We start from the raw sequence: 15,360 nt of genomic DNA on the forward strand, positions 1-15,360 counted from the left end.
TCCTCAACCTCCTCTCGGTCCTCCACCTGCACCCAAAGCCTGTCTGGTAATGCCACCCGCTTTCTAACTACGCAGAAGGAATCCTGCACACCTCCTTACTATGCTGGCAGCAGGGCTCAACGGCATCAGGCGGTGTTTACATAGAAATGTCTGGGAAATGTGAATCACACAGCTGAGGAGTTGTGGTCAGCTCTGGAGATCCAGTTTCATGAATGGTTGTCTCCACTGGACCTGCAACCATGGAAGGCCGTGAGCGACAATGCTGCAAACCTGGGTGCGGCCCTTCGCAGGGGCAATGTCACACACGTGCCTTGTATGGCTCACGTGTTGAACCTGGTTGTCCAGCAATTTTTAGACCACTATCCTGGACTAGATGGACTTCTGCAGAGGGCATGGTCGCTGTGTGCTCATTTCCGCCATTCGCATCCCGCAGCTCAACGACTTACATCTCTACAGAAGTCATTGGGCCTGCCAGTTCACCGGCTGAAATGCGATGTGCCGACATGGTGGAATTCAACTCTGCACATGTTGCAGCACCGACAAGCCCTGGTGCAATACGTTCTGATGTATAGCCTGGGCCAACGAGATCCAGAGGTGGGGCAAATCACGCTGCAGGAGTGGTCTCAGATCAGGGACCTATGCACCTTTCTGTACAGTTTTGAAATGGCGAAGAAGATGTTTAATGCTGACGATGCCATTATCAGCATGACTATTCCAGTGATTTACATGCTGGAAATTGGAGTCAGGTGGTGGGACAAGAGGAGGTGGAGGAAGTAGAGGAGGAGTCGTATGCGGAAGGGATAACATCTCCAAGGTCCAGACGGTCGGCAGCACCAAGGCGGCAGGCATGGGAGGGTGGGGGAGAGGGATTAACCAGGGCGCATGGTAGCAGCCAAACTGTTGAGGAAGGTGCAGGAGCTGAGGAAGAAGTGGAGGACAAACTGGCGATGGGCATGGAAGACTCATCAGATGAGGGAGACCTTGATCACATTTCTGTTGTGCGAGTTAGGGGGAGAGGGCAGAGGAAGGAAGCATGATTCTTACCTCGCTACCAACACAACAAGGACTTGGTCCTCCTGGATGCGCAAGACACATGAGTGCCTTCTTGCTGCACTACCTGCAACATGACCCTCGGATTGTCCGACTTCGAAGTAATCCCGACTACTAGGGTTGCCACACTCTTAGATCCCCGGTACAAAAGTAAATTTGCCAAAATAATTCCTGCCATAGAAAGGGATTCATGCATGCAGGAGTATCAGCAGAGGCTGTTGCAGAATCTTACATGTGCTTTTCCACAAAACGCCAGTGGTGCACGTAGTGAATCTCACAGTTCTAACTTGCCAACCGTGGGACTGTCGAGTCTTCATCACTCAAACCGTAACAGTAACACAGTATCTGCTGGTAACATCAATTTTGTGGAATCGTTTCACCACTTTTTTAGACCATCCTTTGCAAGGCCACAGGAGACAAGAAGTCTGACACATAGTCAACGCCTAGAGAGGATGGTACAGGAGTATTTCCAAGTGAACATCGAAGCCATGACTGTGTCACTGGACCCTTGCTCATTTTGGGCTTCCAATCTGGAAAAATGGCCGGAGCTCGCCACTCACGCCTTGGAGATCTTGTCATGCCCTGCAGCCAGCGTTCTCTCTGAACGTGTGTTCAGCGCTGCTGGTGGTGTGCTGACAGATAAGCGCACGCGGCTGTCCACTGAGAATGTAGACAGACTCACGTTTGTAAAGATGAACAAATCATGGATCCGCAAGGACTTTTCTACCCCTGTGTCATCCTGGGGAGACAAAGCTTGAGGATTTGGTAAAATCACCTCACCAACCGTTTTAAGCAACTCTGGGGCAATTGATATCACTGAAGTGGTGTCTATGCCACAATTTTTGGAAAAAATAGAGACTCTTTTTGGAGTCCCCTTTTAACCATAAGAAACTACATACACTATGGCTTGGGGTAACACAGATGGTTGAGTCTGAAGAGCTGTTTACTCAGAGGTCTGCTCCAAAGCTTCAGTGTCTGCTAGTCAGCGTAGTAGCCCAGCTCTGAAGCAAGCTACACCGCCTGTGTATCTAATAAGAATTTTAAACTGCATCTAGCCTAGGCAGACTGTGGGGACCCCCAACCAAACCCAGACGCTCAGCCCCCCTACCGCCCCCCTTTCCTTGACAATACAATAATGTAACTCTTACAACTGGATGGGTGAGGATCGGTCACAGCTTTATTAACTCTTTATACTCATTCCATTAGAAAGCCATTTTATTTCTAAAATAATTCAGTTTGTTGCAGCATGCCCTGTGTCTCCACACCGGCACGTTGGCCAACAAGTGTAACTCTCCAACATGTCCTTTCTATTTCCAGGCCACGGAGGATCCTGCATACTCGTATGCAGGACTCTGACCCCCTTGTGATAACCTATGTCGTTTCCCCCGACCTGTATAACTAAGATGACCGGACCTCTTGCCTCTCTCCCTACCTTGATTACCTCCATTAGTACCTGTGGCCATTGCAGGCCTCTAATACCTCTCCAGTTGGAATATGTGTTATGAAACTCTAATTTCCTCCCGCCTGGGCGGACTTTCGCCCTTTTTTCTGCCCAATATATATATACGAGTGGCCTATCACCCACACTGTTGGCTTAGCGTCACCTGTAAAAGAAACAAACCACGCTAGGATAACAAGTGCAGTCTTATGTATCTCGCCAAACACGTGGATCGTCATCTCCCTATCCACTGAACTTCCGTTTCTGACAGTCCTGCTCTTGCTGCTGCCGTGGCCGCGCCTATGCGGAATGAGTGTGTCCCGTAATCTTTGGGGTGGTTCCCTGCCGATGTTAGGCATTTATTAAATATAGCTTCGAACTGGTATCTTGATAATAGCGTTCCATCAATGTGTGATAGGAAGAAATTACTTTGTGATCTGATGGTTATATATGTTTTACTATTGTTACGCGACTCAGTGTACCGTTTGTGGGTTGTAGTAGTACCCAAGTGCCCCTGCCCGCTGGAACAGTTTTCGATTTGCGTATGCGTAGACGTATTGCATTATTAGCTATGACTACGTCCTGGTGTAATAAGCCTCCACTGGTGGTAATTTTGGATTGAGGGACTAATTCGCTTATGCATAGCGCCCCGAAGAAGGCGATCGCAAATGCAGTAGACAGTAGTGTTGCTTCAAATTGTGAGTGTCATGTTAATGGTGTTAGGGATATGATGTGAGAAATCAGTTTTAGTGACACGGGACGTCTACACTCCTGACTTGGCTGACCCCTTTTCCACCCTTTTATGGATTGTCTGATGATGAATCTCTTTGTCACATCTCCCCAATTCAGTAGTTGGAAGTGAAATGCTACTCCAGTCAGACACCGCTGCGCTGATGCCCCTGATATGCCCCTCATCATTAGCTGGTGGAGAAATTCTATGGTGACTTGTAATCTGGCTTGTTCACATTGGTCAACCCGTCTGCCTGCTACTAGTCGTGTCCACTCTTCCCATGCCTTACCGTATGTTTGCCACGTCGACGGGGCAACTGCCGCTCTGATTAATGGCATCAACTATTCGCCACTAGATCCCATAGGGAGGGTGGGCAACTGTTGCCCGATGGGTGGGCGTTGGGGAGGAGCTCTGTGAAAATCTGCCAATTGAATTGTGATAAAGCGTTAGCAGCAGCGTTAGACCCCTCAGCATCGTGGCTAGTGCGGACCCATACATTGTGTTTTAGGCACAGGAATGCTAGCCGGCGTAGGCGGCCTAGCACTGGGAGAGAAGATGATGCCATCTTATTAATGCAGTGCGCTAGGCTGGTGTTTTTTGTTATGAAGCGTATATTTTTATTAGCCAGGCACGCGCCCCATATTTCTATTGCTATTGGGAAGAGTTCCAGGAGTGTCTTTTTTTGTCAGCACTTGTTCTGCCCAATACGGGGGCCATAAGCTTGTGCACCATTGGTTATTTAGTATCGCTGCATATCCGTACAGATGGGCTACTACAATGAGTAACAGACACTGCTACAGGCCCAAAATTATTTACTGGGCTAGATGCAGTAAAAAATTGTTATTAAATTCAAAGGTGGTGGAACTTGGTACAGATGGGCTACTACAATGAGTAACAGACACTGCTACTATGCCCAAAAGGTTTTACTTGGCTAGGTGCAGTAAAAAAAATGGCATTACATACACAGGTGGTGTAGCTTGCAACACAGATGGGCTACTCCACTGACTAACACACACTGCTAGAGGCCCAAAAGGATTGGCTTAGTTAGATTTAGCCAAATACTGTGAAAAACACTTGCACAGCACTGGCACAGACCTGCCTGGCAAAAAGTGCTAGGAACTGCTGTAACCTAGCCCTCAAAAGGGCTGCAATTACAACTATTCGCTACTCCCTAAACCTTTGTCTATTTAAGAGAAAATTCGCTTGCAATTCACACAGTTACAAAGTATAGCGCCCACAGCAGCAGCGGTGCCGTCTAACACTCAGCTGCAGCAGTGAGAAAATGGTGGCGACGGGGAAAATGGCTGGGTCTTATAGGGCAAGGACATGTGACATACACAGCCAATGACACATGCCCTTGCTTGTGTGAAAAAAAGCACTTCGCTCCGTGTGTGCGCTGCTGATAGGCTGACAGATTGCACCTCCCCACTGTAAATGCGGGAAAGAGAAAAAAAAAATGGAGATCTTCATTATTCCTGCAGAGATCCATCCCCTGCCCCTCCCCCCGCCCACTGTACACTTAAACTGCGTATTAACATTAATTTTCATCATTACTGTGAAAAAATCCAGTTATGATTTTGGTGCACGAACAGTTATCGAACATAACCTCGAACAGCCGAATTTTTTGCAAATCGTTCGGGTTCGTCGAACGGCTCGAACACCGCCCGAAACAGCTCGAATTTGAGATTGGCGAACAGTTCGAGTCGAACACCGCTCATCTCTACTAATGTATTTGTATGGGTCATATCTGAGAACAAAAGCGTGCACACATGGTTAATGCTGACTGGCGGTCTTTGGTCCCAAGAGACGTGAGGCACCAGTTATAATGCCCAAAGCATGTGTCCCTAGCACCGGTTGCTAGCAATGCAGCCAACCACATATACTGTACATATCTGTAGTCTGGATTTGTTAAAATTCCACATTTCACGTGATCATCATGAGACAGTGCACCTTTAGTAAAGCCTAAAGGCACCCATAGAATGCTTGTTCACCCCTAAAGTAAAGAGATATTTTAAGTTCAACAAATAATAAACATTTTAAAGACTTAAATCCAAATGTGAACTTCTCCTTATCTGGGCACATTTTCTGCAGAAATCAGAAAAACCACAATGAAGGGAAGTAACCATCATGTAAACAAGAAATTCAAGGGATTTTCCAGCTTTATGTAACTATATACATAAATGAGAAGGATTTATTGGATTTATCATTTTCAGATCTCTGAACCCATTCACTGTATAATTCTTTAGTGATACAGTTGTGTGGCTCATTATGGAGCACTGATACACTGTAACGACACTTAGCAGCACATAATCAGCAAATATGACTAGAAACAAGGCCGGCAAGTTGATCTATGCATTCATATCCGTTACTGGAATAGCTGGGAAACAACCTCTGTGGTCGCCAGTAGCTAGAACAGCAGCGGACGGCCACTTGGCTTTGCATAGGTCATGGCTTGCTTTCAAGACATGAAATCTGGACCATTCAGAGGGGGCGCTGCCAGTCTGTGTCAACCATGCTCCAACCAACCAACCAAAAAAGAGGACTCCAGGCCGTGCCAGACACAAAGAATTTGATACCAATGTATTTTGTCTCTTCGGCTCCTTGCTGCCGCCTAATGGTAGATGAAGGTGCTCCATTCATTCGAAGTGACATTCAAAAATGCGTAGTCTACTTACCCTATTTGATGTAATGCACAGTCGTGGTTGACAACCATCAGGAAATCTACGCACAGTCCATGTTTTTTCTGTGACTGTCATGCCCAGAAGAAAAAAAAAAAATAGCCTTATTTATCAAAACTGTCCGAAAGAAATACCTCCCAACTTTGAAAGATGGGGACACATATTGGGGCACGTGCAGCGAGCCACTGCAATCTCTATTGTACACTATGCCACTTCGCTAACCTCACCCTTCATTACATGCGTCCACACTGATGTTTGCTCCTAATGAGACTCTCGTGTTTTACCACAGTGTCCCCCCCCCCCAAACACAGTATGATGCCCACAGTCCTCCCCCCACCCAATGTAATGCCCACCTATACACAAGCATCCCTCCTCCCTGTGTGTCCTATATATAGTGATACCTTCAGCACAGACAATGAGAAACGAAGATGGATTTGCTGTAAATGAGATTTATTTTGCTCCGGCACCAATGAAACAACAGATATTGTCCTACGTTTCGACCAGCTTGTGCTCTTTATCAGAGACATCTGGGTGGAGAGTGCAGAGTGCCCGTATACAGGGGAAGTGTGACATAGGATTCACTACAAAAGATCACGGAGGGCCTGGATGCCTTTCTTAAACGCTATAATATTACAGGGTATGGGAACAATATTCAGTGATGGGTTACTGGTCCAGAGAACTTGTCTGATTGTTGTATGTGAAGTCAGGAAGGAGTTTTTCCCCTAAGGCCACGGCCCCACTATCAATATTCGGTCAGTATTTTTTCTCAGGAGTTGGAGCCAAAACCAGGTGAGGAACAATCAGAGAAAAGGTATAATAGAAACAAGTCACCAATTCTGCATTTATCACCCACTCCTGGTTTTGGCTCCTACTCCTGAGAAAAAATACTGACCGAATATTGATAGCGGGGTCGTGGCCTAATATGTAGCTATTAGTGTCTGCCCCATGGGGTTATTGCCTTCCTCTGGATCAACACATTACTCTATAGGCTGAACTCTATGGATTTAAGCCTACTTTCACCTTTAAAAACTACAAAACTGATCTGTATAATTCCGATCTATCAAGATAAGATTTACACAAAATCTCTTAATTTTTTTTTATTTTTTTCACCATTTTTATGAAAGAAAATACTTTACAAGTTTAGTCTTGTCGTAATCATACTGTCCTGAAGAATCATGTTGGCAGGTCGTTTTTGACACACAATGAACACTAAAAATAAAATAAAAAAAATACACAAAAACCAATCTGAAGTTTTAATTTTCCACTGTTTTAGCACACTTCATTTTCCCCCCGATATCTAGTACGTTGTCCTGCTAACAAGTTGGGTGAGGAACATACAAGACTGGAGAAGAGATCTTGTGGGGATAGGAGATTACATATGGGATTAGTCTGGAGATTTATGGAGGAGACAGATTACAGACAGCCTTGTAAATCATTGTTATGCCATTGCCCCACTATCAGTATTCGGTCAGTATTTTTTTTCAGGAGTGGGAGCCAAAACCAGGAGTGGGTGATAACTGCAGAATTGGTGACTTGTTTCTATTATACCTTTTCTCTGATTGTTCCTCACCTGGTTTTGGCTCCCACTCCTGAGAGCCAATTGTCTTTCACAATCTAAAATGACCCCCAGAAACTGTTGAGCTTTTAATGGAGACAATCTAGATTTCTCCAGATTTAAAAACCAACCTAGTCCTTCCAGGACAGAAATAGTTACCTGAAGGTGGGCCTCGCATTGAACAAAGGAGTTCCCCACTATCAGGAAATCATCAAGGTAAGGGATTATTAAGAGGTCTTTTTCTCTTATATGGGCCATAACCTCTGCCACTAGTTTGGTAAAAATTTGCGGGGCTATGGCTAAACCAAAGGGAAGTGCAGTATACTGAAAGTGTTTAACCACCACCTATTTCAATGGCCACCCTCAGATACTTTTGATAGTCCTTATGAATGGGAACATGGTAATAAGCATCTTTAAGATCGAGAACTACCATATAACAGTGGGGAAAAAGCAATTTTATTATCGTTTTTAAGGATTCCATTTTAAAGGTGTCAATTTTAAGGAAGCTATTTAAAGATCTTAAATTAATGATCGTCCTGAAACACCCACCTGGTTTGGGGACCAGGAAGAGTGGGGAGTAGAATCCGTGACCCTCTTCTGAATCCAGAACCTCAATCAGGACATTTTTCCTAATTAGGACTTGAACTTCCGATACGAGGGCAGTCTGCCGTTCTGGGGAGAACTAGAGGGAACAATCAAGAATCTTCTGTAAGGAAGAGCTTGAAATTGAAATCGAAGACCAAATTTAACTAGGCTCAAAATCCAATTACTATGTGAAATTCGTTCCCAAGCTGGGAGGAATAACGACAATCTCCCTCCCACCTGGGCCGATTGTGATTCTCCTGGTTTCTGTTCGTTTTTGGAAGAAGAACTAAAAAAGAGTAGGCCTCTACCTTTGCGACCTCTTTCTTCAAATTTTTCTTGTTCTTTGAAAAATCTCCTTCGGATAAATTTCTTTTTCCGAAACGATTTCTTAAAAGTGGGTAGAGTTACAGATGGAAAACCCTCCTTAGGATCTCCGGCTTTTTCCAACAGTTCGTCCATGGTCTGGCCGAAAAGATATTCTCCTTCGCAAGGGATTGTACAAAGTCTAGACTTCGTCTGTATATCTCCAGGCCAGCATTTAATCCATAGGACTTGTCGAGCAGCATTTGACAGAGCTGACGATTTTGCTGCCAATCTAACCGAATCCGCAGACGCATCAGCAAGAAATGCAGCAGCACCCTGGATCCGGGGAAAGGAAGAAATAATCTCCTTCCTAGAGACACCCTCCTTTAGCTGATTGTCTAACTGTTCTAGCCAAACCATTAGGGCTCTCGATGTGCAGGTGGCTGCTACTGCTGGTTTCAGAGCTCCTGCAGCTGTCTCCCACGCACCTTTCAGGAAGGTATCGGCTCGTCTGTCCAGGGGGTCTCTTAATGCTCCCATGTCGTCAAATGGGAGAGAAGACTTCTTTAATGCCTTAGCGATGGCGACATCCAACCTTGGTGCCTTAGACCAAGAGGTATATGTGGCATCATCAAATGGATACCTCCTTTTAAAAGAGGGATGAACGCTGCCCTTCCTGTCTGTCAATGAGATCTTTGACTCTCGTATTCACGGGAAAGCATCTTTTCTTCTTTTGTCCTAATCCCCCAAACATTACATCCTCTACAGATTTTTCCAGCCTCTGTCCATAATGCCCATGGTAGCCCGGACAGCTTTCACCAAGGCATCAACCTCTTGCGGAGGGAAACACTGTCTATCCGACTCGCCATCAGAGGAAGAGAAAGAAGAAGAAGAAACATCTGAAACATGAGAATCTGAGCCTGGCTGACGGTCCCTAGGAACATGACTGGACTCAGGCAAGGCTCTGCAGGGGAGATCTATTTCTTCTCTAATTAAAGACTTTAGGCTCAAGGAAAACCCCGGGGTTTCTTCCGTCACTACCTTGTCAATACAAGGCTGGCATAAGTTCTTAACATATGCATCAGGGAGCGGGCTGCAGCATAAGGCACATTCCTTATGTTTAGTTTTAAATGAACATTTCTTGCTCTGAAAGAAAGTAATAGAGAAGAAGGAGGAAGAATTAGTAGACCTTTCACGAAGATTCCACTTACCCCATGGAATATTTGGTACCGTAGAATCAGAGGAATCCATCTTAACCGGCAGAGAATCACGCCGAACCGGACCTTCTTTTCTGCTTTTTGCGGTGAACTTTCTAGCCAAACGATTGGACCCGGGCCGGGTACGTTGCTGCACAGCCAGTTGTGAGGGCTCCCCAGAGGGCTGCTCCTGTGAATCTCCCATGTTTACTAAGGCAAAAACAATGGGCTGGGAAGCACCTCCGTATGTTGCCAGGTATCTTTTATACTGGCCATCCCTGGTACCTGTGTGGTTTTTTTTTTCGGAGGTTCAGGAAGGAGGTCACACCCCCCCACCCCCGGTGGGCTAACCGCCGCTGTCAGCAGCTCGTGCGTCCTGTACTCCCGGCGTCTTCATGCTCGCACGCGACTTCCGGTGGAGTCTCCGACGCACCGGAAACACGTCACAGGGCCGCGCCTGTCACATTCCCCGCCGGCGCGGCCCGGAACTCCTGCACTGCCTAGCTGGGGGGGGGGGGGGGGGGGAACGGACACCCGCATGCGGCTCCACACATGGCGGACATCTACCTCCCGTGAGGCGATATCGCGCCTGCCGCAGCGCGCACGGAGGCGCCCCCATGAGCCCTACCGTGGCGTCTCCAGAAATCCAGGACCGATCCAGGGTGGGAGACATTATTCCAAACACCCTGTCAACTTCATCTGGGGCAGGAGACCGTCTTCATCCTGCAGGTAACCTGAGAGGTCTCCCATCATGGACAGGAAACCTAAACTGAGGCGGGAGAGAGGTGCCGCCCTTTTTTACCTGTAGGTTTCCTGTCCTTGATGGGCGGATCCTCTCTCTCGTGGTGCTGTCATGGGAGTACGAATAAACGTGATTTCATTTATTATGATAGATCTGAAAGGAGAGGGGGTTGAGTGAGATGATTTCAGTTATGTCAAAACAGTTTTAGAAAGCATGATGAGATGAAGGATATGACTGATAGACACTCTGGGATCTTGGTCAGTAGAGAGGTGACACCTGGGCCAAAGAGCTAGATTTGAGTGTCATCAACATACAGAAGCCAAGGTACTTTGAACAGTCATTCTGTGCTGAAAAAAAGTCCCTTTAACTTTGGTTATGGCAATTTCAGTGGAGTGATGGGAACAGAAGCCCGCTTGTAGGTTGTCAGAGTATGGTACATGAGATGGGAGGAAAGTTCGATTTGGACATGCTGTTCAAAAAGTTTGAAGGTAAATACAGGTGCATCTCACTAAATTAGAATGTAATCAAAAAGTTAATTTATTTCAGTTCAATACAAAAAGTGAAACATTATATAGTCATTGCAAACAGAGTGATCTATTTCAAGTGCCAACGAAAACACAAAGTCATTATCTCAGTAAATTAAAATAATTAACAAACACCTGCAAAGACTTCCTAAGCGTTTAAAAAGGTCCCTTAGGCTGTGTGCCCACTATGCGTTTTTCAAGCGTTTTTGATGCGGAATTTCCGCAGCAGAAACGCTTTAAAAACGCTTGGTAATCCGTGCCCCATGATCCCCAATGAAAATCTGCATGTTCTGTGCCCATGCTGCAGAAAAATCCACAGCATGTCCATTATTTGTGCGCTTCTGCATGCGGATTTGAGGTCCCAATGCATTTGAAAAACGCAAGCCAAATCCACATGTAAAAACGCGTCAAAAACGCATGCAAAATCCGCAAGCGTTTTTTTGACTGCCAAGAACATGCAGAAATTTTCTGCTTCGTGGGCACATACCCTTAGTCTGTTTCAGTAGGCTCCACAATCATGGGGAAGACTGCTGACTTTGCCTTCTGTACATCTGTCATCATTGACACACTCCACAAGGTCCCAGCGTTCCAATTTTCATTTGGAAATCAAGGTCCCAGAGTCTGGAGGAAGAGTGAAGAGGCCACAATTCAAGCTGCTTGAGGTCCAGTGTGAAGTTTCCACAATCAGTGATGGTTTGGGCAGCCATGTCATCTGCTGGTGTAGGTCCACTGTGTTTTCCAGGAAATTTTAGAGCACTTCATGCTTCCCTCTGCCGACAAGCTTTTTGGAGATGGAAATTTCATTCTCCAGCAGGACTTGGCACCTGTCCACACTGCCAAAAGTACCAATACCTGGTATAAAAACAACAGTATCACTGTGCTTGATTGGCCAGCAAACTCGCCTGACCTTAACCCCACAGAGAATCTATGGGGTATTGTCAAGAATAAGAAGAGACACCAGACCTAACAATGCAGACGAGCTGAAGGCTGCTATCAAAGCAACCTGGGCTTCCATAAGACCTCAGCAGTGCCACAGGCTGATCACATCCATGCCACGCCGCATTGATGCCGTAATTGATGCAAAATATTGAATGCATTTGTTTAACTTACATTTCAGTAGGCCAACATTTTGGATTTTATAAACATTTTTAAAGCTGTTATAAAGTATTCTAATTTACTGAGATAATGACTTGTGTTTTCAGTGGCTGTAAGCCATAATCATCAACATTAACAGAAATAAACACTTAAAATAGATCACTGTTTGCAATGACTATATATGAGCTTCACTTTTTGTATTGAAGAACTGAAATAAATTAACTTTTTGATATTCTAATTTAGTGAGATGCACATGTAGGAGTAGCAATATGGGTTGATGGCTAGATGTAGAGCTTGAGTCAAGGGATGCCTTCTCCTCCTCCTCCCTGACAGATGACGCATTTCGAACCTTCGGCACTATAATGATATGTTAGAATTGTTTGATGCCAAAAAGAAAAAATCTTTGTGAGCGACCAATACAACAGAATTAACCAACATTTCGGCTTACGCCTTTTTCAAGGTTATCTATACAAAAAGAAAACAAATGCAGCCATCAATGGTCGTTCTGACATACTTGAGAATAATAATTTTTATATGTCTATAATAATTGTATTATTCTTGTGTATAAGGGTCACGTGATGCCTGTGAGCGGCCAAGGATAGCGCCGCTCACAGGCAGAAAAGCAACGCAAGATATTTACAAAAATCCTTAAGGGCCCCAGGGGGATACATTGGGATTAATATAAAGTACTGAACAACTTCTTTAATTTGGTCTGTTTGAGTCCTTGTGGAATTTGATTGTATTTCCAACCTGATCATTTGCTCTCCTTGGAAATAAACCACTGCGAGGTCGGGAAGCAGCTCTCAGAAAACATAGGCCAAGGCGTGAGCTCATGAGTATGGCAGCGTCCGGGGAGAAAGTTGCCCACTGCGCTCTCACTTTTTCTGCTTGTCTGGGGGAAAGTAAGTGCGCAGCAGCTCAAAAGGAACCACTGATTGTTATGCCCTATAAGTCCTGGGGGATGCAGAGACTGATAGAACAACGCCAGAGATGTATGTTTGTTGTATTTTACAAGGATTACTTCATTTAAAAAGTGGTTAGCCATGTAGAGCAAGCATGATAGGCCTGCTACAGGGTGTTTATAAATGACTGTGGTTCCTATTAATGACCAGAATCCACACCTATAGTTAACATAACCCCCCCCCCACACTAATCCTTGTATACTATTTTTCTCCATTACCAAGTAGTGGAGATCTAATTAGCTGATCAAATTAGCATCAAAAGTTACCGTAATTACTAATCTCTGAAGCTGATTGGATAATTGGTTGATACAGCAGCACTAAGGCCTTTTGTTTCTTTGAAATGCAGAGCGGCCCTCTCAGGGCTGGACACTCATATTGAGACAATTGTCATACGCAAACCGTAACATCAAACTGTTTTTGAGGTGGCACCATCAAAGAAAGCCATGGACTGTTCCCACTAGCCCAGGCTGTTTACACTGACAAACAATGATCCAACCTAAGTTGTAACATATCATAAAGTACTCTGCAGTGTTGTGGAAAAGTGAAAATACACAAAGTTACAAAAAGGTGTTGATCGTAGTTAAAGAAAAAATACATTTCAGCCCCATGTGACATAATGCTGCACATGACCCAAATTCGTCCTGCAAGGGATGGGACCTTTTATGATACTCCCCTACGGGTCAGTCTGTTCTGATGGGTGTTGCTGGTCTTAGCCAGTGCCTCCTCTCTTTCTGAGATGCCTTCCGCCTGTGCTTTGTGTGGATGACACGTCATCCAGTGTTCCCCTTCGCAGGCATACTTCTCCCTGCCGAGGACAGAGCAAAATTATTACAGTGTGCCGGCGCTCTTCTGACCTTTCCCAGCGCATGCGCACTATAGTAATTTGCTCTGTCCTCGGCAGAGCAGAGTAGTACACCTGTGCAGGAGCGCGGAGGGGAACACTGTGGATGACATAGGACACATCATTCACACGAAGCACAGGAGTATCAAAAGAAGCCAGGCCAAGACCAGCACTGCCCAGTAGGAGTGTATAATAAAAGGTTTTTCTTTGCTTGCAGGCCATGTTGGAGACATTATGGAATGCTGTCACATTGGGCTGAAAGGTGGTGGCTGTAGGATATATCAGGAAACAAACTGGTGACCGGTCCCCTTTAATGGCAATCATCATTTAAACAATCATCACATAAATCAATAGTACAATTGAATACAACAAACTTTGTAATACATCTTATCAATTAAATCTGGTTATTACACCTCTGAACTTACCAAACAGTCTGAAAAACAAAATCCATCTTGGTCAAAGCAAGAGACTGGCAGCACAGTGAGGGGTCATCCGTTATACTCTACGGTAAGAAGAGAAGTGAGGTGGTGTTGTTCAGCACAATAAGACACTGCACAGAAGGATGAAGGGGGGGGAGGGAGCAGACTATGTTGCTTCTATCAAATTTATTTCACAAAAAAGCTGGATTCACATCTATACAGCTCAGTACCAATGTATAATCCACTCCCCCCAAATGCTGCTGCTTCATCAATTCCTCATGTCTCTGCAGATTGTATATGGGAGATTAGAGCCTGTAGAGGAGAAAACTGGCGATTGTGCATAGTACAAGCCTTAAAATAGTCAGAAAGTTATCACACACAATGTTATTATGTAAAGTTAATTTAAACAGGACAACATTGAATATATAATAAGCAGGTATTTAAATAGCTGTACTACCTCATTACTGCTGGTGATCACACACTGAATTCATTATTAAAAAAAAAAAAAAAAAAAAAAAAAAAAAAAAAAAAAAAAGTATAAGTAAAGGCCATCAGGAAAAATCAAAGACAATTTAAAGGAACCACAGTGCCACCATCCACAGGAGTCTAATGGCTAGTACATTACAGCTCCAAAACTGAAATCCCTATGCAGAGAGCTCCCTCTCATGGTGGTTATAGTCCGCCTGAATTGCATTACTGAATCCCACCGGCATCCGACTACCAGTGAGAAGTGAGGTGGCATCACAAATACTGGCTGTGCAAATTCATTGAAATGCAAGTTCTGAATACATCAAGTGACAAGTGGTGCAGGACTGGGAGACCCCCAATCTGGAGAGAAATGTGCCACCTACCTTTATAATGTGGTAAACATCAATGGAGACAACTCATTTAACTGATAATCTATCAGTGAGCTAGATCTGGCAGGAGGTTTTAACCCTTACTTACCCTTCATGTAATTGTAGTCAGCATGCTCTGCAACTTTATGAACACCCACCCAAACGCATATAGTGATCCACACACCCACATCTCTATTCCTGATGAGGACCCCAATGAGGACAGATGTGGGTCTCAGTAATTGGGACAGAATTTACGAATACACCATAAACATATGAGATGTGAATACCCTTCCTAAGTGAGAAACCTCTGAACAAACTGCATATTAACATTTAATACCTTCCATATTCCCAGACAGGAAAGCAAATTATGGGAGTGAATTCTAGAACTGAAAGATGCCCAAAGATC

Source organism: Phyllobates terribilis, unplaced genomic scaffold (genome assembly GCF_046119375.1).
Source record: "Phyllobates terribilis strain yellow unplaced genomic scaffold, ASM4611937v1 Scaffold_5__5_contigs__length_657084704, whole genome shotgun sequence".
Taxonomy (NCBI): domain Eukaryota; kingdom Metazoa; phylum Chordata; class Amphibia; order Anura; family Dendrobatidae; genus Phyllobates; species Phyllobates terribilis.